The sequence below is a fragment of the Drosophila virilis genome, chromosome 2, assembly GCF_030788295.1.
Source record: "Drosophila virilis strain 15010-1051.87 chromosome 2, Dvir_AGI_RSII-ME, whole genome shotgun sequence".
NCBI lineage: Eukaryota > Metazoa > Arthropoda > Insecta > Diptera > Drosophilidae > Drosophila > Drosophila virilis.
Genome location: NC_091544.1, coordinates 23,447,439 through 23,475,045, shown reverse-complemented (window position 1 = coordinate 23,475,045; position 27,607 = coordinate 23,447,439). Strand labels below are relative to the sequence as shown.

Here is a 27,607-nt window from a genome sequence, read left to right as displayed (position 1 = left end):
AATTTTTTTTTTTTTTCAAAAATAGAAGTCGGTGCGAAAATCGAAACTTTTTCGATGCTTTTCTTTTAATATCTCGGGAAATAGCTCCGCGCGGAGATATGACGTTTCAAAACGACATATCCTTCTGGAAAATATAGGTCGGTGCGAAAATCGAAACTTTTTCGATGCTTTTCTTTTAATATCTCGGGTAATAGCTCCGCGCGGAGATATGACGTTTCAAAACGACATAACTCCGCGGAGATATGACCTTCCAAATCATCAAGTTTTTTTTTTCAAAATAGAGGTCAGAGCGAAAATCGAAACTTTTTCGATGCTTTTCTTTTAATATCTCGGGTAATAGCTCCGCGAGGAGATATGACGTTTCAAAACGACATACCTTCTTCAAAATAAAGGTCGGTGCGAAAATCGAAACTTTTTCCATGCTTTTCTTTTAATATCTCGGGTAATAGCTCCGCGCGGAGATATGACGTTTCAAAACGACATATCCTTCTTCAAAATAAGGGTTGGTGCGAAAATCGAAACTTGTTCGATGATTTTTTTTTAATATCTCGGGAAATAGCACCGCGCGGAGATATGACGTTTCAAAACGACATATCCTTCTTCAAAAAAAAGGTCGGTGCGAAAATCGAAACTTTTTCGATGCTTTTTTTAATATCTCGGGTAATAGCTCTGCGAGGAGATATGACGTTTCAAAACGACATATCCTTCTTCAAAATAAAGGTCGGTGCAAAAATCGAAACTTTTTCGATGCTTTTCTTTTAATATCTCGGGTAATAGCTCCACGCGGAGATATGACGTTTCAAAACGACATAACTCCGCGGAGATATGACCTTCCAAATCATCAAGTTTTTTTTTTCAAAATAGAGGTCGGTGCGATAATCGAAACTTTTTCGATGCTTTTCTTTTAATGTCTCGGGAAATAGCTCCGCGCGGAGATATGACGTTTCAAAACGACATATCCTTCTTCAAAATAAAGGTCGGTGCGAAAATCGAAACTTTTTCGATGCTTTTCTTTTAATATCTCGGGTAATAGCTCCGCGCGGAGATATGACGTTTCAAAACGACATAACTCCGCGGAGATATGACCTTCCAAATCATCAAGTTTTTTTTTTCAAAATAGAGGTCAGAGCGAAAATCGAAACTTTTTCGATGCTTTTCTTTTAATATCTCGGGTAATAGCTCCGCGAGGAGATATGACGTTTCAAAACGACATACCTTCTTCAAAATAAAGGTCGGTGCGAAAATCGAAACTTTTTCCATGCTTTTCTTTTAATATCTCGGGTAATAGCTCCGCGCGGAGATATGACGTTTCAAAACGACATATCCTTCTTCAAAATAAGGGTTGGTGCGAAAATCGAAACTTGTTCGATGATTTTTTTTTAATATCTCGGGAAATAGCACCGCGCGGAGATATGACGTTTCAAAACGACATATCCTTCTTCAAAATAAAGGTCGGTGCGAAAATCGAAACTTTTTCGATGCTTTTTTTAATATCTCGGGTAATAGCTCTGCGAGGAGATATGACGTTTCAAAACGACATATCCTTCTTCAAAATAAAGGTCGGTGCAAAAATCGAAACTTTTTCGATGCTTTTCTTTTAATATCTCGGGTAATAGCTCCACGCGGAGATATGACGTTTCAAAACGACATAACTCCGCGGAGATATGACCTTCCAAATCATCAAGTTTTTTTTTTCAAAATAGAGGTCGGTGCGATAATCGAAACTTTTTCGATGCTTTTCTTTTAATGTCTCGGGTAATAGCTCCGCGCGGAGATATGACGTTTCAAAACGACATAACTCCGCGGAGATATGACTTTCCAAATCATCAAGTTTTTTTTTCAAAATAGAGGTCGGTGCGATAATCGAAACTTTTTCGATGCGTTTCTTTTAATATCTCGGGTAATAGCTCTGCGAGGAGATATGACGTTTCAAAACGACATATCCTTCTTCAAAATAAAGGTCGGTGCAAAAATCGAAACTTTTTCGATGCTTTTCTTTTAATATCTCGGGTAATAGCTCCACGCGGAGATATGACGTTTCAAAACGATAACTCCGCGGAGATATGACCTTCCAAATCATCAAGTTTTTTTTTTCAAAATAGAGGTCGGTGCGATAATCGAAACTTTTTCGATGCTTTTCTTTTAATGTCTCGGGTAATAGCTCCGCGAGGAGATATGACGTTTCAAAACGACATATCCTTCTTCAAAATAATATCTCGGGTAATAGCTCCGCGCGGAGATATGACGTTTCAAAACGACATAACACCGCGGAGATATGACCTTCCACATCATCAAGTTTTTTTTTTTCAAAATAGAGGTAACTCCGCGGAGATATGACCTTCCAAATCATCAAGTTTTTTTTTTCAAAATAGAGGTCGGTGCGATAATCGAAACTTTTTCGATGCTTTTCTTTTTATATCTCGGGTAATAGCTCCGCGAGGAGATATGACGTTTCAAAACGACAAACCCTTCTTCAAAATAAAGGTCGGTGCGAAAATCGAAACTTTTTCCATGCTTTTTTTTTAATATCTCGAGTAATAGCTGCACGCGGAGATATGACGTTTCGAAACGACATAACTCCGCGCAGATATTACCTTCCAAATCATCAAGTTTTTTTTTCCAAATTAGAGGTCGGTGCGAAAATCGAAACTTTTTCGATGCTTTACTTTTAATAGATAGGAGATATGACCTTCCAAATCATCAAGTTTTTTTTTCCAAATTAGAGGTCGGTGCGAAAATCGAAACTTTTTCGATGCTTTACTTTTAATATCTCGGGTAATAGCTCCGCGCGGAGATATGACGTTTCAAAACGACATAACTCCGCGGAGATATGACCTTCCAAATCATCAAGTTTTTTTTTTTTCAAAATAGAGGTCGGTGCGAAAATCTAAACGTTTTCGATGCTTTTCTTTTAATATCTCGGGTAATAGCTCCGCGCGGAGATATGACGTTTCAAAACGACATAACTCCGCGGAGATATGACCTTCCAAATCATCAAGTATTTTTTTTCAAAATAGAGGTCGGTGCGAAAATCGAAACTTTTTCGATGCTTTTCTTTTAATATCTCGGGTAATAGCTCCGCGCGGAGATATGACGTTTCAAAACGACATAACTCCGCGGAGATATGACCTTCCAAATCATCAAGTATTTTTTTTCAAAATAGAGGTCGGTGCGAAAATCGAAACTTTTTCGATGCTTTTTTTTTTTAATATCTCGGGTATTAGCTCCGCGCGGAGATATGACGTTTCAAAACGACATAACTCCGCGGAGATATGACTTTCCAAATCATCAAGTTTCTTTTTTTCCAAAATAGAGGTTGGTGCGAAAATCGAAACTTTTTCGATGCTTTTCTTTTAATATCTCGGGTAATAGCTCCGCGCGGAGATATGACGTTTCAAAACGACATAACTCCGCGGAGATATGACCTTCCAAATCATCAAGTTTTTTTTTTTTCAAAATAGAGGTCGGTGCGAAAATCGAAACGTTTTCGATGCTTTTCTTTTAATACCTCGGGTAATAGCTCCGCGCGGAGATATGACGTTTCAAAACGACATAACTCCGCGGAGATATGACGCTCCAAATCATCAAGTTTTTTTTTTCAAAATAGAGGTCGGTGCGAAAATCGAAACTTTTTCGATGCTTTTCTTTTAATATCTCGGGTAATAGCTCCGCGCGGAGATATGACGTTTCAAAACGACATAACTCCGCGGAGATATGACCTTCCAAATCATCAAGTATTTTTTTTCCAAATTAGAGGTCGGTGCGATAATCGAAACTTTTTCGATGCTTTTCTTTTAATATCTCGGGTAATAGCTCCGCGAGGAGATATGACGTTTCAAAACGACATACCCTTCTTCAAAATAAAGGTCGGTGCGAAAATCGAAACTTTTTCCATGCTTTTTTTTTTAATAGCTCGGGTAATAGCTCCGCGCGGAGATATGACGTTTCAAAACGACATAACTCCGCGGAGATATGAACTTCCAAATCATCAAGTTTTTTTTTTTCAAAAGTAGTGGTCGGTGCGAAAATCGAAACTTTTTCGATGCTTTTCTTTTAATATCTCGGGTAATAGCTCCGCGAGGAGATATGACGTTTCAAAACGACATACCCTTCTTCAAAATAAAGGTCGGTGCGAAAATCGAAACTTTTTCGATGCTTTTCTTTTAATATCTCGGGTAATAGCTCCGCGCGGAGATATGACGTTTCAAAACGACATAACTCCGCGGAGATATGACCTTCCAAATCAAGTTTTTTTTTTTTTCAAAATAGAGGTCGGTGCGAAAATCGAAACTTTTTCGATGCTTTTCTTTTAATATCTCGGGTAATAGCTCCGCGAGGAGATATGACGTTTCAAAACGACATACCCTTCTTCAAAATAAAGGTCGGTGCGAAAATCGAAACTTTTTCCATGCTTTTTTTTTAATAGCTCGGGTAATAGCTCCGCGCGGAGATATGACGTTTCAAAACGACATAACTCCGCGGAGATATGACCTTCCAAATCATCAAGTATTTTTTTTCAAAATAGAGGTCGGTGCGAAAATCGAAACTTTTTCGATGCTTTTTTTTTTTAATATCTCGGGTATTAGCTCCGCGCGGAGATATGACGTTTCAAAACGACATAACTCCGCGGAGATATGACCTTCCAAATCATCAAGTTTTTTTTTTTTCAAAATAGAGGTCGGTGCGAAAATCGAAACGTTTTCGATGCTTTTCTTTTAATACCTCGGGTAATAGCTCCGCGCGGAGATATGACGTTTCAAAACGACATACCCTTCTTCAAAATAAAGGTCGGTGCGAAAATCGAAACTTTTTCCATGCTTTTTTTTTTAATAGCTCGGGTAATAGCTCCGCGCGGAGATATGACGTTTCAAAACGACATAACTCCGCGGAGATATGACCTTCCAAATCAAGTTTTTTTTTTTTCAAAATAGAGGTCGGTGCGAAAATCGAAACTTTTTCGATGCTTTTCTTTTAATATCTCGGGTAATAGCTCCGCGAGGAGATATGACGTTTCAAAACGACATACCCTTCTTCAAAATAAAGGTCGGTGCGAAAATCGAAACTTTTTCCATGCTTTTTTTTTTAATAGCTCGGGTAATAGCTCCGCGCGGAGATATGACGTTTCAAAACGACATAACTCCGCGGAGATATGAACTTCCAAATCATCAAGTTTTTTTTTTTTTCAAAAATAGTGGTCGGTGCGAAAATCGAAACTTTTTCGATGCTTTTCTTTTAATATCTCGGGTAATAGCTCCGCGATGAGATATGACGTTTCAAAACGACATATCCTTCTTCAAAATAAAGGTCGGTGCGAAAATCGAAACTTTTTCGATGCTTTTTTTAATATCTCGGGAAATAGCTCCGCGCGGAGATATGACGTTTCAAAACGACATAACTCCGCGGAGATATGACCTTCCAAATCAAGTTTTTTTTTTTTTCAAAATAGAGGTCGGTGCGAAAATCGAAACTTTTTCGATGCTTTTCTTTTAATATCTCGGGTAATAGCTCCGCGAGGAGATATGACGTTTCAAAACGACATACCCTTCTTCAAAATAAAGGTCGGTGCGAAAATCGAAACTTTTTCCATGCTTTTTTTTTAATAGCTCGGGTAATAGCTCCGCGCGGAGATATGACGTTTCAAAACGACATAACTCCGCGGAGATATGACCTTCCAAATCAAGTTTTTTTTTTTTTCAAAATAGAGGTCGGTGCGAAAATCGAAACTTTTTCGATGCTTTTCTTTTAATATCTCGGGTAATAGCTCCGCGAGGAGATATGACGTTTCAAAACGACATACCCTTCTTCAAAATAAAGGTCGGTGCGAAAATCGAAACTTTTTCCATGCTTTTTTTTTAATAGCTCGGGTAATAGCTCCGCGCGGAGATATGACGTTTCAAAACGACATAACTCCGCGGAGATATGAACTTCCAAATCATCAAGTTTTTTTTTTTTCAAAAATAGTGGTCGTTGCGAAAATCGAAACTTTTTCGATGCTTTTCTTTTAATATCTCGGGTAATAGCTCCGCGAGGAGATATGACGTTTCAAAACGACATACCCTTCTTCAAAATAAAGGTCGGTGCGAAAATCGAAACTTTTTCCATGCTTTTTTTTTTTAATAGCTCGGGTAATAGCTCCGCGCGGAGATATGACGTTTCAAAACGACATAACTCCGCGGAGATATGAACTTCCAAATCATCAAGTTTTTTTTTTCAAAAATAGTGGTCGGTGCGAAAATCGAAACTTTTTCGATGCTTTTCTTTTAATAGCTCCGCGCGGAGATATGACGTTTCAAAACGACATAACTCCGCGGAGATATGACCTTCCAAATCATCAAGTTTTTTTTTTCAAAATAGAGGTCGGTGCGAAAATCGAAACTTTTTCGATGTTTTTTTTTAATATCTCGGGTAATAGCTCCGCGCGGAGATATGACGTTTCAAAACGACATAACTCCGCGGAGATATGACCTTCCAAATCATCAAGTATTTTTTTTTCAAAATAGAGGTCGGTGCGAAAATCGAAACTTTCGATGCTTTTCTTTTAATATCTCGGGTAATATCTCCGCGCGGAGATATGACGTTTCAAAACGACATATCCTTCTTCAAAATAAAGGTCGGTGCGAAAATCGAAACTTTTTTGATGCATTTTTTTAATATCTCGGGTAATAGCTCCGCGCGGAGATATGACGTTTCAAAACGACATAACTCCGCGGAGATATGAACTTCCAAATCATCAAGTTTTTTTTTTTTCAAAAATAGTGGTCGTTGCGAAAATCGAAACTTTTTCGATGCTTTTCTTTTAATAGCTCCGCGCGGAGATATGACGTTTCAAAACGACATAGCTCCGCGGAGATATGACCTTCCAAATCATCAAGTTTTTTTTTTTTTTCAAAAATAGAGGTCGGTGCGAAAATCGAAACTTTTTCGATGCTTTTCTGTTAATATCTCGGGTAATAGCTCCGCGAGGAGATATGACGTTTCAAAACGACATACCCTTCTTCAAAATAAAGGTCGGTGCGAAAATCGAAACTTTTTCCATGCTTTTTTTTTTTAATAGCTCGGGTAATAGCTCCGCGCGGAGATATGACGTTTCAAAACGACATAACTCCGCGGAGATATGAACTTCCAAATCAACAATTTTTTTTTTTCAAAAATAGTGGTCGGTGCGAAAATCGAAACTTTTTCGATGCTTTTCTTTTAATAGCTCCGCGCGGAGATATGACGTTTCAAAACGACATAACTCCGCGGAGATATGACCTTCCAAATCATCAAGTTTTTTTTTTCAAAATGGAGGTCGGTGCGATCATCGAAACTTTTTCGATGCTTTTCTTTTAATATCTCGGGAAATAGCTCCGCGCGGAGATATGACGTTTCAAAACGACATATCCTTCTTCAAAATAAAGGTCGGTGCGAAAATCGAAACTTTTTCGATGCTTTTCTTTTAATAGCTCCGCGCGGAGATATGACGTTTCAAAACGACATAACTCCGCGGAGATATGACCTTCCAAATCATCAAGTTTTTTTTTTCAAAATGGAGGTCGGTGCGATAATCGAAACTTTTTCGATGCTTTTTTTTTTTAATATCTCGGGTATTAGCTCCGCTCGGAGATATGACGTTTCAAAACGACATAACTCCGCGGAGATATGACCTTCCAAATCATCAAGTTTTTTTTTTCAAAATAGAGGTCGGTGCGATAATCGAAACTTTTTCAATGCTTTTCTTTTAATATCTCGGGTAATAGCTCCGCGAGGAGATATGACGTTTCAAAACGACATATCCTTCTTCAAAATAAAGGTCGGTGCGAAAATCGAAACTTTTTCGACGCTTTTTTTTTAATATCTCGGGTAATAGCTCCGCGCGGAGATATGGCGTTTCAAAACGACATAACTCCGCGGAGATATGACCTTCCAAATATCAAGGTTTTTTTTTCAAAATGGAGGTCGGTGCGATAATCGAAACTTTTTCGATGCTTTTCTTTTAATATCTCGGGTAATAGCTCCGCGCGGAGATATGACGTTTCAAAACGACATAACTCCGCGGAGATATGACCTTCCAAATCATCAAGTTTTTTTTTTTTCAAAATGGAGGCCGGCGCGATAATCGAAACTTTTTCGATGCATTTTTTTAATATCTCGGGTAATAGCTCCGCGCGGAGATATGACGTTTCAAAACGACATAACTCCGCGGAGATATGACCTTCCAAATCATCAAGTATTTTTTTCAAAATAGAGGTCGGTGCGAAAATCGAAACTTTTTCGATGCTTTTCTTTTAATATCTCGGGTAATAGCTCCGCGCGGAGATATGACGTTTCAAAACGACATAACTCCGCGGAGATATGACCTTCCAAATCATCAAGTATTTTTTTTCAAAATAGAGGTCGGTGCGAAAATCGAAACTTTTTCGATGCTTTTCTTTTAATAGCTCCGCGCGGAGATATGACGTTTCAAAACGACATATCCTTCTTCAAAAAAAAGGTCGGTGCGAAAATCGAAACTTTTTCGATGCTTTTCTTTTAATATTTCGGGTAATAGCTCCGCGAGGAGATATGACCTTCCAAATCATCAAGTTTTTTTTTTCAAAATAGAGGTCGGTGCGATAATCGAAACTTTTTCAATGCTTTTCTTTTAATATCTCGGGTAATAGCTCCGCGAGGAGATATGACGTTTCAAAACGACATAACTCCGCGGAGATATGACCTTCCAAATCATCAAGTTTTTTTTTTTTTTCAAAAATAGAGGTCGGTGCGAAAATCGAAACTTTCTCGATGCTTTTCTTTTAATATCTCGGGTAAAAGCTCCGCGCGGAGATATGACGTTTCAAAACGACATAACTCCGCGGAGATATGACCTTCCAAATCATCAAGTTTTTTTTTTCAAAATAGAGGTCGGTGCGAAAATCGAAACTTTTTCGATGTTTTTCTTTTAGTATCTCGGGTAATAGCTCCGCGCGGAGATATGACGTTTCAAAACGACATATCCTTCTTCAAAATAAAGGTCGGTGCGAAAATCGAAACTTTTTTGATGCATTTTTTTAATATCTTGGGTAATAGCTCCGCGCGGCGATATGACGTTTCAAAACGACATAACTCCGCGGAGATATGAACTTCAAATCATCAAGTTTTTTTTTTTCAAAAATAGTGGTCGGTGCGAAAATCGAAACTTTTTCGATGCTTTTCTTTTAATAGCTCCGCGCGGAGATATGACGTTCCAAAACGACATAGCTCCGCGGAGATATGACCTTCCAAATATCAAGTTTTTTTTTTTCAAAATGGAGGTCGGTGCGATAATCGAAACTTTTTCGATGCTTTTTAATATCTCGGGTAAAAGCTGCGCGCGGAGATATGACGTTTCAAAACGACATAACTCCGCGGAGATATGAACTTCCAAATCAACAAGTTTTTTTTTTTTTCAAAAATAGTGGTCGGTGCGAAAATCGAAACTTTTTCGATGCTTTTCTTTTAATATCTCGGGTAATAGCTCCGCGAGGAGATATGACGTTTCAAAACGACATATCCTTCTTCAAAATAAAGGTCGGTGCGAAAATCGAAACTTTTTCGATGCTTTTTTTAATATCTCGGGAAATAGCTCCGCGCGGAGATATGACGTTTCAAAACGACATAACTCCGCGGAGATATGACCTTCCAAATCATCAAGTTTTTTTTTTTCAAAATAGAGGTCGGTGCGATAATCGAAACTTTTTCGATGCTTTTTAATATCTCGGGTAAAAGCTGCGCGCGGAGATATGACGTTTCAAAACGACATAACTCCGCGGAGATATGAACTTCCAAATCAACAAGTTTTTTTTTTTTCAAAAATAGTGGTCGGTGCGAAAATCGAAACTTTTTCGATGCTTTTCTTTTCAATAGCACCGCGCGGAGATGTGACGTTTCAAAACGACATAACTCCGCGGAGATATGACCTTCCAAATCATCAAGTTTTTTTTTTTCAAAATGGAGGTCGGTGCGATAATCGAAACTTTTTCGATGCTTTTCTTTTAATATCTCGGGTAATAGCTCCGCGAGGAGATATGACGTTTCAAAACGACATATCCTTCTTCAAAATAAAGGTCGGTGCGAAAATCGAAACTTTTTCGACGCTTTTTTTTTTTAATATCTCGGGTAATAGCTCCGCGCGGAGATATGACGTTTCAAAACGACATAACTCCGCGGAGATATGACCTTCCAAATCATCAAGTTTTTTCTTTTTCAAAATGGAGGTCGCTGCGATAATCGAAACTTTTTCGATGCTTTTCTTTTAATATCTCGGGTAATAGCTCCGCGCGGAGATATGACGTTTCAAAACGACATAACTCCGCGGAGATATGAACTTCCAAATCAACAAGTTTTTTTTTTTTTCAAAAATAGTGGTCGGTGCGAAAATCGAAACTTTTTCGATGCTTTTCTTTTAATATCTCGGGTAATAGCTCCGCGAGGAGATATGACGTTTCAAAACGACATATCCTTCTTCAAAATAAAGGTCGGTGCGAAAATCGAAACTTTTTCGATGCTTTTTTTAATATCTCGGGAAATAGCTCCGCGCGGAGATATGACGTTTCAAAACGACATAACTCCGCGGAGATATGACCTTCCAAATCATCAAGTTTTTTTTTTTCAAAATAGAGGTCGGTGCGATAATCGAAACTTTTTCGATGCTTTTTAATATCTCGGGTAAAAGCTGCGCGCGGAGATATGACGTTTCAAAACGACATAACTCCGCGGAGATATGAACTTCCAAATCAACAAGTTTTTTTTTTTTCAAAAATAGTGGTCGGTGCGAAAATCGAAACTTTTTCGATGCTTTTCTTTTCAATAGCACCGCGCGGAGATGTGACGTTTCAAAACGACATAACTCCGCGGAGATATGACCTTCCAAATCATCAAGTTTTTTTTTTTCAAAATGGAGGTCGGTGCGATAATCGAAACTTTTTCGATGCTTTTCTTTTAATATCTCGGGTAATAGCTCCGCGAGGAGATATGACGTTTCAAAACGACATATCCTTCTTCAAAATAAAGGTCGGTGCGAAAATCGAAACTTTTTCGACGCTTTTTTTTTTTAATATCTCGGGTAATAGCTCCGCGCGGAGATATGACGTTTCAAAACGACATAACTCCGCGGAGATATGACCTTCCAAATCATCAAGTTTTTTCTTTTTCAAAATGGAGGTCGCTGCGATAATCGAAACTTTTTCGATGCTTTTCTTTTAATATCTCGGGTAATAGCTCCGCGAGGAGATATGACGTTTCAAAACGACATAACTCCGCGGAGATATGAACTTCCAAATCATCAAGTTTTTTTTTTTCAAAAATAGTGGTCGGTGCGAAAATCGAAACTTTTTCGATGCTTTTTTTAATATCTCGGGAAATAGCTCCGCGCGGAGATATGACGTTTCAAAACGACATAACTCCGCGGAGATATGACCTTCCAAATCAAGTTTTTTTTTTTTTCAAAATAGAGGTCGGTGCGAAAATCGAAACTTTTTCGATGCTTTTCTTTTAATATCTCGGGTAATAGCTCCGCGAGGAGATATGACGTTTCAAAACGACATACCCTTCTTCAAAATAAAGGTCGGTGCGAAAATCGAAACTTTTTCCATGCTTTTTTTTTTAATAGCTCGGGTAATAGCTCCGCGCGGAGATATGACGTTTCAAAACGACATAACTCCGCGGAGATATGAACTTCCAAATCATCAAGTTTTTTTTTTTTCAAAAATAGTGGTCGGTGCGAAAATCGAAACTTTTTCGATGCTTTTCTTTTAATATCTCGGGTAATAGCTCCGCGCGGAGATATGACGTTTCAAAACGACATATACTTGTTCAAAGTAAAGGTCGGTGCGAAAATCGAAGTTTTTTCGATGCATTTTTTTAATATCTCGTGTAATAGCTCCGCGCGGAGATATGACGTTTCAAAACGACATAACTCCGCGGAGATATGAACTTCCAAATCATCAAGTTTTTTTTTTCAAAAATAGTGGTCGGTGCGAAAATCGAAACTTTTTCGATGCTTTTCTTTTAATAGCTCCGCGCGGAGATATGACGTTTCAAAACGACATAACTCCGCGGAGATATGACCTTCCAAATCATCAAGTTTTTTTTTTCAAAATAGAGGTCGGTGCGAAAATCGAAACTTTTTCGATGTTTTTTTTTAATATCTCGGGTAATAGCTCCGCGCGGAGATATGACGTTTCAAAACGACATAACTCCGCGGAGATATGACCTTCCAAATCATCAAGTATTTTTTTTTCAAAATAGAGGTCGGTGCGAAAATCGAAACTTTTTCGATGCTTTTCTTTTAATATCTCGGGTAATAGCTCCGCGCGGAGATATGACGTTTCAAAACGACATATCCTTCTTCAAAATAAAGGTCGGTGCGAAAATCGAAACTTTTTTGATGCATTTTTTTAATATCTCGGGTAATAGCTCCGCGCGGAGATATGACGTTTCAAAACGACATAACTCCGCGGAGATATGAACTTCCAAATCATCAAGTTTTTTTTTTTTCAAAAATAGTGGTCGTTGCGAAAATCGAAACTTTTTCGATGCTTTTCTTTTAATAGCTCCGCGCGGAGATATGACGTTTCAAAACGACATAGCTCCGCGGAGATATGACCTTCCAAATATCAAGTTTTTTTTTTTCAAAATGGAGGTCGGTGCGATAATCGAAACTTTTTCGATGCTTTTCTTTTAATATCTCGGGTAATAGCTCCGCGAGGAGATATGACGTTTCAAAACGACATACCCTTCTTCAAAATAAAGGTCGGTGCGAAAATCGAAACTTTTTCCATGCTTTTTTTTTTTAATAGCTCGGGTAATAGCTCCGCGCGGAGATATGACGTTTCAAAACGACATAACTCCGCGGAGATATGAACTTCCAAATCAACAATTTTTTTTTTTTTCAAAAATAGTGGTCGGTGCGAAAATCGAAACTTTTTCGATGCTTTTCTTTTAATAGCTCCGCGCGGAGATATGACGTTTCAAAACGACATAACTCCGCGGAGATATGACCTTCCAAATCATCAAGTTTTTTTTTTCAAAATGGAGGTCGGTGCGATCATCGAAACTTTTTCGATGCTTTTCTTTTAATATCTCGGGAAATAGCTCCGCGCGGAGATATGACGTTTCAAAACGACATATCCTTCTTCAAAATAAAGGTCGGTGCGAAAATCGAAACTTTTTCGATGCTTTTCTTTTAATAGCTCCGCGCGGAGATATGACGTTTCAAAACGACATAACTCCGCGGAGATATGACCTTCCAAATCATCAAGTTTTTTTTTTCAAAATGGAGGTCGGTGCGATAATCGAAACTTTTTCGATGCTTTTTTTTTTTAATATCTCGGGTATTAGCTCCGCTCGGAGATATGACGTTTCAAAACGACATAACTCCGCGGAGATATGACCTTCCAAATCATCAAGTTTTTTTTTTCAAAATAGAGGTCGGTGCGATAATCGAAACTTTTTCAATGCTTTTCTTTTAATATCTCGGGTAATAGCTCCGCGAGGAGATATGACGTTTCAAAACGACATATCCTTCTTCAAAATAAAGGTCGGTGCGAAAATCGAAACTTTTTCGACGCTTTTTTTTTAATATCTCGGGTAATAGCTCCGCGCGGTGATATGGCGTTTCAAAACGACATAACTCCGCGGAGATATGACCTTCCAAATATCAAGGTTTTTTTTTCAAAATGGAGGTCGGTGCGATAATCGAAACTTTTTCGATGCTTTTCTTTTAATATCTCGGGTAATAGCTCCGCGCGGAGATATGACGTTTCAAAACGACATAACTCCGCGGAGATATGACCTTCCAAATCATCAAGTTTTTTTTTTTTCAAAATGGAGGCCGGCGCGATAATCGAAACTTTTTCGATGCATTTTTTTAATATCTCGGGTAATAGCTCCGCGCGGAGATATGACGTTTCAAAACGACATAACTCCGCGGAGATATGAGCTTCCAAATCATCAAGTATTTTTTTCAAAATAGAGGTCGGTGCGAAAATCGAAACTTTTTCGATGCTTTTCTTTTAATATCTCGGGTAATAGCTCCGCGCGGAGATATGACGTTTCAAAACGACATAACTCCGCGGAGATATGACCTTCCAAATCATCAAGTATTTTTTTTCAAAATAGAGGTCGGTGCGAAAATCGAAACTTTTTCGATGCTTTTCTTTTAATAGCTCCGCGCGGAGATATGACGTTTCAAAACGACATATCCTTCTTCAAAAAAAAGGTCGGTGCGAAAATCGAAACTTTTTCGATGCTTTTCTTTTAATATTTCGAGTAATAGCTCCGCGAGGAGATATGACCTTCCAAATCATCAAGTTTTTTTTTTCAAAATAGAGGTCGGTGCGATAATCGAAACTTTTTCAATGCTTTTCTTTTAATATCTCGGGTAATAGCTCCGCGAGGAGATATGACGTTTCAAAACGACATAACTCCGCGGAGATATGACCTTCCAAATCATCAAGTTTTTTTTTTTTTTCAAAAATAGAGGTCGGTGCGAAAATCGAAACTTTTTCGATGCTTTTCTTTTAATATCTCGGGTAATAGCTCCGTGCGGAGATATGACGTTTCAAAACGACATAACTCCGCGGAGATATGAGCTTCCAAATCATCAAGTTTTTTTTTTTTTTTCAAAAATAGTGGTCGGTGCGAAAATCGAAACTTTTTCGATGCTTTTCTTTTAATATCTCGGGTAAAAGCTCCGCGCGGAGATATGATGTTTCAAAACGACATAACTCCGCGGAGATATGACCTTCCAAATCATCAAGTTTTTTTTTTCAAAATAGAGGTCGGTGCGAAAATCGAAACTTTTTCGATGTTTTTCTTTTAGTATCTCGGGTAATAGCTCCGCGCGGAGATATGACGTTTCAAAACGACATATCCTTCTTCAAAATAAAGGTCGGTGCGAAAATCGAAACTTTTTTGATGCATTTTTTTAATATCTCGGGTAATAGCTCCGCGCGGCGATATGACGTTTCAAAACGACATAACTCCGCGGAGATATGAACTTCAAATCATCAAGTTTTTTTTTTTCAAAAATAGTGGTCGGTGCGAAAATCGAAACTTTTTCGATGCTTTTCTTTTAATAGCTCCGCGCGGAGATATGACGTTCCAAAACGACATAGCTCCGCGGAGATATGAACTTCCAAATATCAAGTTTTTTTTTTTCAAAATGGAGGTCGGTGCGATAATCGAAACTTTTTCGATGCTTTTCTTTTAATATCTCGGGTAATAGCTCCGCGAGGAGATATGACGTTTCAAAACGACATATCCTTCTTCAAAATAAAGGTCGGTGCGAAAATCGAAACTTTTTCGATGCTTTTTTTAATATCTCGGGAAATAGCTCCGCGCGGAGATATGACGTTTCAAAACGACATAACTCCGCGGAGATATGACCTTCCAAATCATCAAGTTTTTTTTTTTCAAAATAGAGGTCGGTGCGATAATCGAAACTTTTTCGATGCTTTTCTTTTAATATCTCGGGTAAAAGCTCCGCGCGGAGATATGACGTTTCAAAACGACATAACTCCGCGGAGATATGAACTTCCAAATCAACAAGTTTTTTTTTTTTTTCAAAAATAGTGGTCGGTGCGAAAATCGAAACTTTTTCGATGCTTTTCTTTTCAATAGCACCGCGCGGAGATGTGACGTTTCAAAACGACATAACTCCGCGGAGATATGACCTTCCAAATCATCAAGTTTTTTTTTTTTCAAAATGGAGGTCGCTGCGATAATCGAAACTTTTTCGATGCTTTTCTTTTAATATCTCGGGTAATAGCTCCGCGAGGAGATATGACGTTTCAAAACGACATAACTCCGCGGAGATATGACCTTCCAAATCATCAAGTTTTTTTTTTTTTCAAAATGGAGGTCGGCGCGATAATCGAAACTTTTTCGATGCTTTTCTTTTAGTATCTCGGGTAATAGCTCCGCGAGGAGATATGACGTTTCAAAACGACATAACTCCGCGGAGATATGAACTTCCAAATCATCAAGTTTTTTTTTTCAAAAATAGTGGTCGGTGCGAAAATCGAAACTTTTTCGATGCTTTTCTTTTAATATCACGGGTAATAGCTCCGAGCGGAGATATGACGTTTCAAAACGACATAACTCCGCGGAGATATGAACTTCCAAATCAACAAGTTTTTTTTTTTCAAAAATAGTGGTCGGCGCGAAAATCGAAACTTTTTCGATGCTTTTCTTTTCAATAGCTCCGCGCGGAGATGTGACGTTTCAAAACGACATAACTCCGCGGAGATATGACCTTCCAAATCATCAAGTTTTTTTTTTTTCAAAATGGAGGTCGGTGCGATAATCGAAACTTTTTCGATGCTTTTCTTTTAATATCTCGGGTAATAGCTCCGCGAGGAGATATGACGTTTCAAAACGACATACCCTTCTTCAAAATAAAGGTCGGTGCGAAAATCGAAACTTTTTCGACGCTTTTTTTTTTTAATATCTCGGGTAATAGCTCCGCGCGGAGATATGACGTTTCAAAACGACATAACTCCGCGGAGATATGACCTTCCAAATCATCAAGTTTTTTTTTTCAAAATGGAGGTCGCTGCGATAATCGAAACTTTTTCGATGCTTTTCTTTTAATATCTCGGGTAATAGCTCCGCGAGGAGATATGACGTTTCAAAACGACATAACTCCGCGGAGATATGACCTTCCAAATCATCAAGTTTTTTTTTTCAAAACTAGTGGTCGGTGCGAAAATCGAAACTTTTTCGATGCTTTTCTTTTAATAGCTCCGCGCGGAGATATGACGTTTCAAAACGACATATCCTTCTTCAAAATAAAGGTCGGTGCGAAAATCGAAACTTTTTCGATGCTTTTTTTTAATATCTCGGGTAATAGCTCCGCGCGGAGATATGACGTTTCAAAACGACATAACTCCGCGGAGATATGAACTTCCAAATCAACAAGTTTTTTTTTCAAAACTAGTGGTCGGTGCGAAAATCGAAACTTTTTCGATGCTTTTCTTTTAATAGCTCCGCGCGGAGATATGACGTTTCAAAACGACATATCCTTCTTCAAAATAAAGGTCGGTGCGAAAATCGAAACTTTTTCGATGCTTTTTTTTAATATCTCGGGTAATAGCTCCGCGCGGAGATATGACGTTTCAAAACGACATAACTCCGCGGAGATATGACCTTCCAAATCATCAAGTTTTTTTTTTCAAAATGGAGGTCGCTGCGATAATCGAAACTTTTTCGATGCTTTTCTTTTAATATCTCGGGTAATAGCTCCGCGAGGAGATATGACGTTTCAAAACGACATAACTCCGCGGAGATATGACCTTCCAAATCATCAAGTTTTTTTTTTCAAAACTAGTGGTCGGTGCGAAAATCGAAACTTTTTCGATGCTTTTCTTTTAATAGCTCCGCGCGGAGATATGACGTTTCAAAACGACATATCCTTCTTCAAAATAAAGGTCGGTGCGAAAATCGAAACTTTTTCGATGCTTTTTTTTAATATCTCGGGTAATAGCTCCGCGCGGAGATATGACGTTTCAAAACGACATAACTCCGCGGAGATATGAACTTCCAAATCAACAAGTTTTTTTTTCAAAACTAGTGGTCGGTGCGAAAATCGAAACTTTTTCGATGCTTTTCTTTTAATAGCTCCGCGCGGAGATGTGACGTTTCAAAACGACATAACTCCGCGGAGATATGACCTTCCAAATCATCAAGTTTTTTTTTTTCAAAATAGAGGTCGGTGCGAAAATCGAAACTTTTTCGATGCTTTTCTTTTAATATCTCGGGTAAAAGCTCCGCGAGGAGATATGACGTTTCAAAACGACATACCCTTCTTCAAAATAAAGGTCGGTGCGAAAATCGAAACTTTTTCGATGCATTTTTATAATATCTCGGGTAATAGCTCCGCGCGGAGATATGACGTTTCAAAACGACATAACTCCGCGGGGATATGACCTTCCAAATCATCAAGTTTTTTTTTTTTCAAAATGGAGGTCGGTGCGATAATCGAAACTTTTTCGATGATTTTCTTTTAGTATCTCGGGTAATAGCTCCGCGAGGAGATATGACGTTTCAAAACGACATATCCTTCTTCAAAATAAAGGTCGGTGCGAAAATCGAAACTTTTTCGATGCTTTTTTTTAATATCTCGGGTAATAGCTCCGCGCGGAGATATGACGTTATAAAACGACATAACTCCGCGGAGATATGAACTTCCAAATCAACAAGTTTTTTTTTTCAAAATAGAGGTCGGTGCGATAATCGAAACTTTTTCAATGCTTTTCTTTTAATATCTCGGGTAATAGCTCCGCGAGGAGATATGACGTTTCAAAACGACATACCCTTCTTCAAAATAAAGGTCTGTGCGAAAATCGAAACTTTTTCGACGCTTTTTTTTTTTAATATCTCGGGTAATAGCTCCGCGCGGAGATATGACGTTTCAAAACGACATAACTCCGCGGAGATATGACCTTCCAAATCATCAAGTTTTTTTTTTCAAAACTAGTGGTCGGTGCGAAAATCGAAACTTTTTCGATGCTTTTCTTTTAATAGCTCCGCGCGGAGATATGACGTTTCAAAACGACATATCCTTCTTCAAAATAAAGGTCGGTGCGAAAATCGAAACTTTTTCGATGCTTTTTTTTAATATCTCGGGTAATAGCTCCGCGCGGAGATATGACGTTTCAAAACGACATAACTCCGCGGAGATATGAACTTCCAAATCATCAAGATTTTTTTTTTTCAAAATAGAGGTCGGTACGAAAATCGAAACTCTTTCGATGCTTTTCTTTTAATATCTCGGGTAATAGCTCCGCACGGAGATATGACGTTTCAAAACGACATAACTCCGCGGATATATGAACTTCCAAATCAACAAGTTTTTTTTTTCAAAATAGAGGTCGGTGCGATAATCGAAACTTTTTCAATGCTTTTCTTTTAATATCTCGGGTAATAGCTCCGCGAGGAGATATGACGTTTCAAAACGACATACCCTTCTTCAAAATAAATGTCTGTGCGAAAATCGAAACTTTTTCGACGCTTTTTTTTTTAATATCTCGGGTAATAGCTCCGCGCGGAGATATGACGTTTCAAAACGACATAACTCCGCGGAGATATGACCTTCCAAATCATCAAGTTTTTTTTTTCAAAACTAGTGGTCGGTGCGAAAATCGAAACTTTTTCGATGCTTTTCTTTTAATAGCTCCGCGCGGAGATATGACGTTTCAAAACGACATATCCTTCTTCAAAATAAAGGTCGGTGCGAAAATCGAAACTTTTTCGATGCTTTTTTTTAATATCTCGGGTAATAGCTCCGCGCGGAGATATGACGTTTCAAAACGACATAACTCCGCGGAGATATGAACTTCCAAATCAACAAGTTTTTTTTTTCAAAACTAGTGGTCGGTGCGAAAATCGAAACTTTTTCGATGCTTTTCTTTTAATAGCTCCGCGCGGAGATATGACGTTTCAAAACGACATAACTCCGCGGAGATATGACCTTCCAAATCATCAAGTTTTTTTTTCAAAATAGAGGTCGGTGCGAAAATCGAAACTTTTTCGATGCTTTTCTTTTAATATCTCGGGTAAAAGCTCCGCGCGGAGATATGACGTTTCAAAACGACATAACTCCGCGGAGATATGACCTTCCAAATCATCAAGTTTTTTTTTTCAAAATAGAGGTCGGTACGAAAATCGAAACTTTTTCGATGCTTTTCTTTTAATATCTCGGGTAATAGCTCCGCACGGAGATATGACGTTTCAAAACGACATATCCTTCTTCAAAATAAAGGTCGGTGCGAAAATCGAAACTTTTTCGATGCTTTTTTTTAATATCTCGGGTAATAGCTCCGCGCGGAGATATGACGTTTCAAAACGACATAACTCCGCGGAGATGTGACCTTCCAAATCATCAAGTTTTTTTTTCAAAATGGAGGTCGCTGCGATAATCGAAACTTTTTCGATGCTTTTCTTTTAATATCTCGGGTAATAGCTCCTCGAGGAGATATGACGTTTCGAAACGACATATCCTTCTTCAAAATAAAGGTCGGTGCGGAAATCGAAACTTTTTCGATGCTTTTCTTTTAATATCTCGGGTAATGGCTCCGAGCGGAGATATGACGGTTCAAACCCACATAACTCCGCGGAGATATGACCTTCCAAATCATCAAGTTTTTTAATTTCAAAATAGAGGTCGGTGCGAAAACTGAAACTTCGAAACTTTTTCGATGATTTTTTTTTAATATCTCGGGTAAATAATGTCTGATTTTAAAATGTTATACCTTTTTAAATGCGTACGCATCCCTACCATAAATTGGCATTTAAACAAATTAATCATCGATGGGTTGAAAAGTGTTGTTGACAAAAGGCCGATTCGTTCGTAAATTCAACCTTTTTGATGATTTTTTGGTATATTTTCATCAAATAATGTCAGATCTTGCAATTTCATACCATTTTTGACTCGTAAGGATCAGTTCTATCGATTAACATCGAGAAAACGACATCCAAAATTTTGAACCAAATCGACAAAATGGCAAGGGGTTACAAGGGGTTTTTTTCAAAATCGAGGTCGGTGCGAAAATGGAATCATTTTCGATGATTTTTTTTTACTATCTCGGGTAATAGCTCCGCGCGGAGATATGACGTTTCAAAACGACATAACTCCGCGGAGATATGACCTTCAAAATCATCAAGTTCTTTTTTTTCAAAATAGAGGTCGGTGCGAAAATCGAAACTTTTTCGATGCTTTCTTTTAATATCTCGGGTAATAGCTTCGCCCGGAGATATGACGTTTCAAAACGACATATCCATCTTCAAAATAAAGGTCGGTGAGAAAATCGAAACTTTTTCGATGCTTTTTTTTTTTTTTTTTAATATCTCGGGTAATAGCTCCGCGCGGAGATATTATGTTCCAAAACGACATAGCTCCGCGGAGATATGGCCTTCTAAATCATCAAGTTTTTTTTTCAAAAAAGAGGTCGGTGCGAAAATCGAAACTTTTTCGATGCTTTTCTTTTAATATCTCGGGTAATAGCTCCGCGCGGAGATATGACGTTTCAAAACGACATATCCTTCTTCAAAATAAAGGTCGGTGCGAAAATCGAAAGTTATTCGATGATTTTTTTTCAATATCTCGGGTAAATAATGTCTGATTTTTAAATGTTATACCTTTTTGAATGCGTACGGTTCCCTACCATAAATTGGCATTAAGACAAATTAATCATCGATGGGTTGAAAAATGTTGTTGACAAAAAACCGATTCGTGCGTAAATTGAACCTTTTTGATGATTTTTTGGAATGTTTCCGTCAAATAATGTCCGATTTTGGAATTTCATACAATTTTTGACTCGTAAGGAACAGTTCTATGGATTGGCATCAAGAAAAGGAAATCCAAAATTTTGACACAAATCGACAAAATTCCAAGGGGTTACATCACTTTTTTTTTCAAAATCGAGGTCGGTGCGAAAATGGAAACTTTTTCGATGCTATTTTTGTAATATCTCGGGTAAATACTGTCTGATCTTAAAATGTTATACCTTTTTGAATGCGTACGGTTCCCTACCATAAATTGGCATTCAAACAAATTAATCATCAATGGGTTGAAAAATGTTGTTGACAAAAAACCGATTCGTTCGTAAATTCAACTTTTTTGATGATTTTTTTGGTATATTTCCGTCAAATAATGTTGTTTTTTGCAATTTCATACCATTTTTGACTCGTAAGGATCAGTTCTATCAATTGACATCAAAAAAGGAAATCCAAAATTTTGACCCAAATCGACAAAATGGCAAGAGGTTACATCACGTTTTTTTTTTTTGCAAAATCGAGGTTGTTGCGAAAATCGAAACTTTTTTCGTATCTCGGGTAATAGCTCCGCGCGGAGATATTATATTCCAAAACGACATAACTCCGCGGAGATATGACCTTCCAAATCATCAAGTTTTTTTTTTTCAAAAAAGAGGTCGGTGCGAAAATCGAAACTTTTTCGATGATTATACCCTGAACCCATTAAAAATGGGTATAAGGGTATATTGTATTTGTGCAAAATCCAAATGTATGTAACAGGCAGAAGGAAGCATCTGCGACTCCATAAAGTATATATATTCTTGATCTACATCAATAGCCGAGTCGATCTAGCCATGTCCGTCTGTCTGTATAAACGCAAGGAACTCAGAACCTATAAGTTCCTATAGTTCCTCCTAGTGCCTACGCAGAACAAGTTTGTTTCGGATTATCGATAACTTGCCCCGTTTCCAAGTAATCGATTAGAGTGAATATCGTTAACCTATTTTTTGAGCTATTTTGATAATTAATAAGAGCTAGACACACCAAACTTGATAGCTTCTAGAATCCTAAATATAGCAATTTAATTGCAATTGACTTTTGAACAAATGTACAAAGTTTCTATAGTACAATAAGATCTGATATAGAAAATTTCATCAAGATTGGTTAAGAAACACACAGAAGTTATTAAAGAAAACGTGATTTGGCTGGCGGCATGCGCAAATTGCAAGAATTTCTGTATACATGTACACACACATTGTCTTTTTGTGCTGCTATTTAATTTCGTTTTTTTCTCATTAGGACTCAATTGTTGGTGTTGCTGTTGAATAGGAGTGGCGGCAGGTACTGTGTTCTGTTGCAAGTTCGAACCCCACCGAAGAAACCATTTTTGTTGTTTGTTTTAATTTATGTTTCTTACTACTAAAGCATTTGGTGTTGGAAGAAGAGTGTAGGAAGAGACTAGGAAGGTCGGGAGCTTCCGACTAGAGCCTTTTAGTATCTGTATGATAAAAAAAATTTGCCAAGTTAGCCCCCAAAAATAAATGATTAGTAGATTTTATTTCATTAAAATATAGTCAAAGCGTGTAGCCTTTTCTGCAGTCTTTTGAGCGTTAAATTTTCGACGAGGTGAGAAGAATAATCGTCAACTCGCCTCTTAAGCAAACACCATATACAAACGTTACCTTTTCAACATTTTAACAACAGTCCCAAGTGCCCCCAACCATAATATTAAGCTCGCTTACTAATATGCTAGCGGTGTTAATGATATAAACCTCAGGATAGTCCAGGTTATTATGTTTTCGTATTTCACTTTTCATTGAATCGAAATCAAATTAAAGGTGGTGGTGTATCCTTGTGTATGAGGAAGGCGGAACACATTGCGTATTTTGCGATTTGAACATCCACAAGTTGCGGCATCCAGTCTTTTATGGTATGTAAATGTGTGTATATCGTATGTATAAGAAGAGAAGTGTTCGGGCATCGGGCTAACAAACAGACGGCGGACAGTGAAATCGCTTCGATGGAAGCCATAATGACTTTAGCTTCTTTCTGCGAACCGAGAAATGACTACCAATTTAAAAATACCGCTTTTGACTTGCGAGACAGTGTGGCGGTTGCTTTACCTGGTAGATGCGCATACATATATGAAGAAACACGATGTATATAAAGAGCTTAAAAGTGTTGTTTATACCCTTTGGTTTTAAATATGTATACTTTTGTGTTCTAAGATGTGCTTATGATTTGGTTCTTAAGGGCTCTTCGATGATAAGCGCAATGTAATTTTATAAGAATACATAAAACATCGAAACCTTTGGATATCGTAATTTCCCATTATGCCTTTTTTGGATAATTGTGTGCAGTTGCAGACATTAATATGTTACCTTCTATCATCCGTATATATAAAATAGTTTATCCTGGCTAATTGACTAATTAGTGATCTTTTCTTATTCTGGCGTCGCGAGAATAAGCGACTTATCGCCAGACTAGCAAGCGGAAAATTTTGAATTTCATCAAGTAGAATTTAAACTTATTTTATTTATTTTTCAAAGCTCAATTCGTCGATTTTGGAAATACCACCCGCAAGTGTAGAAATATTGTAAACAAAAATGGTTGCGATTATTTGTCGATTTGGCTATCGACTAGGGGCTGCGGCTTGTAGTATAGTCTATTGCGAGTTTGTAACATCGAGGGAACTACTTTTTTTTTTTTAATTTAATATTTTACTGCTAAAGCAAATGAGCGTGTAGAGCGAGCTGCATTTGGTGTTGGTAGAAGAGGATTCAGAGTATCTCCTAGTCGGGAGCTTCCGACAAGAGCCTCTTACTTAATCAACAATAGATCTTGTGGTGCGCTATAATATTTAAATATTTTTAAAAAGACAATTGCGTTAAAATTGGGTAGTTTTTTCAGGTAGTTCCAATTGAATTTTTTATATTTATTTATAGCTATGGGGGAGGGAGTGTAGGCGTTAGCTACAAAATAATACATACTTGATTTGTATATAATAGTTTGGAAGCTTCACGTCAAATTTGGTGACTTCAGTTCCTAGGAGGTTTTTTAAAAAACAGGATTAAGATGTCAGGTCTTATTGATTGCTTAGAAACGTGGCAAGTTACCTATTACTGGAAACATACTTGTGGTATCTACTTTGAAGTTTTAAGTCTTTGGCTATTTAGGTTCCGAATTCGACTCGTTTATTTATACGTACGAAAAGACGGATAAAATAAATTTGAGATCTTTGAAAATGAGTTATAGGCCGATGGTAAACAAAAAGTTTTATACAAACGCTTTTCGCGTTTTTTTACATTTGAAGGTGGAATTGTTAAGTCTGCAACTCCATCACAAGATAACTACAATAAGAATCAGCTTCCTTGCTCTTTAACTAGTCGATTAGGATAACAAGATTCAACAATAGAGATATATATAAAGGATTAAAATTAATAGCTTGATTCGATTTAGCCATACCCGTCTGTTTGTTTCATTGTATGTACACAAGGTTCTCGACTCTTGAAATTTAAGATATATACATATGTATGTTTCATTTCCACAAAGTAGAATACAACTCATTTTTCCTTTTCAAATACTTACTGTAATCCATAATGAAGAACAAATGTTAATAAATATTTCTACGATATAATACGGTAGCGCCTCGGCAATATTCTTCAGGGCATGAGCACAAAAACTTAAACAATTAACAATAAAAGTAAGAAACTTAAGGTTTTGCCGTTAATCTTTGCATTTTTGTTTAGCCTATCATCATTTTAAAAGATCTTTGGGAAAATTAATTAATTCCCCCGCTTTTAAATTTTAAATTTCGTTTGATCGCCTTGAAAGTCATTTTCGAAGCCCTGCACAAGAACAATTTCAGAGATTTTAGAAAAATTTGCAATCATTTTGTTTCTTTGGGAGAACTTAATTATTTTGTTCGTAAAATCAACCGCTCCTGAATGGAAAATGCGGGTCAAAAGTTTAATCGGCTTCAAGTTTCTCATTACAAGACTTATAAGAGGAAACCGTTGATTTGAACTTTTGCAGCATTAATTGATGACCTTTAAATCAATTTTCATTACTAAAATAGACGACGAGTTTAAGATGGACTTGACATGACATGACTTAGCTATATCGATTCAGTTGACACTGATAAAGAATATATTTATATATATATTTTGTAGTAGTTTAGGTAAAATTTCCCAAAACCACATCTGACACATACTTTAGCGAAAATTCTTTGAATTCAATGCATACGTTGATCACTAAGCAGTTAATCAAGCTTTGCCCGTGGCAAGTTTCGTGCTTAAATTAATATATATTACTTATCCACATAGTTCCTTGGAACATTTAAATATAGATGTACTATTTTGATCTCCGTCTTTTTTAATTTTAAAATATGTTTAAAGTCCATCAAATAAATGACCAAATATTGAAGCCAACGGATTCCCCCCTGCTAGTCTTCCGGTGAGAATTTGAAACTAAAAAATTAAGCGGCGGCAATTAAACTTTTGACCCGCGTTTCCAGCCAGAAGCGGTAGATTTTGCCTTAAAAAAAAAAACAATAAACTCATTTTCACAAAAATCTTTTATTCTTGGTCAGTATCAACCGCCAAATCGATAAAGACATGGCCTCATGTCTGTCTCACACTTTCAAACTATGTGTTTGCGTATGATAAAAAGGACAAGTAATTGTACCAACCATCACCAATAATGTTTAAATGTGATTTAAATTATAATAACGGTTGGAATGAAAGAGATGCTTATTCTTCAGATCAAAATAAAAAACTAAGCGGCCCAATAGATCTTTAATATGACACCTTTACTTACCCTTTTTCTTCAATACCAATATATATCGTACACCGAATCATGGAGTTAATTAACTTTGACTCATGACCCTCAGTTCTTATTACAACAATAATGACCTTTAAAAAATATTAATAGATAAAAAAAGTGTTAGGCACTTTCTTTTCTAAAAAAGAGTGTATTTCCCTTAAGAAACAGATAGAAATAGAAAAAATGTAATTAGCTAGGATTGAAGTTTCTAAAACTCAGCTTGATTTGTATAGGCATAAAGCTTATTGAAATTTATGTTTTTAAAGTTTAGCAACATATTTCTTATCTGAAATTCTGTTTCATTTAATTATTTCTGAAGAATTTTAAGCAGGATTGTTGTGCACATTTTTGTTCTTATCCATTATTAAAAAGTTTAAAAATTAAACAACTAGTTGATGAAAGAACAAAATATTCTATGGATTTAGAAGCAATATAATATACAATGAATAATATCACCACAATAAATGACTTTTATAGGTGAACCCAATACATAACGAGAATAATTTGCACGGCTGGACTTAAGCAGAGGAGAGCGATGGCCAGATATATTAACCAAATACCTTTACAATGAAGGACATTAAATCGCCACTCAGTAGAAATGTGCAATGTCCCTATGGATATTAATCTGGCTCTTAAATGCCCTTTCTATGCTTGCTCCCATTTTGAAGATATAATAACAAAAAAAAAATTAGTTGTTGGCGTTAAAAGGGTGTTAAGCTGGTAAGAGAATTTAATCTTCGGGCTTTAGTTTCAGTTTTAGCATTATTTCTTTCTTTATTTTACTTTGTTTTCAGCTTTGCTTATGCACCGCCCAATTTGTTGATGTAGGGAAAGGGGAAGACTTCACCTTTCGTTTGCCTTTTCTTTTCAAGCCAGCCGAAATATGTAATTACTGCCTCGATCCAATTATGTATGTTCATCTACACCATCGCACCGCAAAGAACATTTTCAACGCTTTAAACGAAACGTACCATAAACAAACTATCTTATAAGTTATAATTATTTTTTTCTTTTTCAACAAATACATATTTTATAATTTAAACGAAAATAAGACTAGTGAGCATGATCTGCCGACTCGAAGATACTTTGTATACATGGTTATACTCTATATATGAAACATTTTGACTCACTAATCAATCCAAAGGGCTATGTGAACTAGAAAGCATTAAGTCAAAGTTGAGCAGTACGAAAAACCAACACAGTTTTATAATTGTGACTGAGCGACGGAATAACAAGCTAAAGGTCTCTGGCTTAGCTCCATCAGCAAATGTTATTTGTTTTCCAAATCAATAATAATAAATTAAATAGGAAAAAAAGCTCTAGCTCTGAGATAGATACGTCCATACCTTCGGCTGGATCGATTATGCTATCAAATAATATACATATACGCATGCAGATGTTTCCATTTGTCTTTTCCATACATTTACACAAAACTTTTATACCCTTATTAACAATGTTGAATGGGTTGATTTAGACATATCCGTCTGTCTGTCTGACTGGAACGGACGAATATATCATATAGTTACAA

General features: G+C 37.1%; 1 long non-coding RNA gene across 1 annotated transcript in view; it reads left to right on the top strand.

The window, feature by feature from the left end:
• The window catches only part of LOC116649847 (uncharacterized), a 37,879-nt gene extending 10,789 nt beyond the window's left edge, over positions 1-27,090 (top strand). Inside the window, exons 3-4 of the long non-coding RNA XR_004302749.2 lie at positions 26,557-26,799; positions 26,874-27,090. This is a non-coding gene — a long non-coding RNA (uncharacterized lncRNA). The remainder of the gene's footprint in view (positions 1-26,556; positions 26,800-26,873) is intronic.
• The last annotated feature ends 517 nt before the right edge of the window (positions 27,091-27,607 follow it).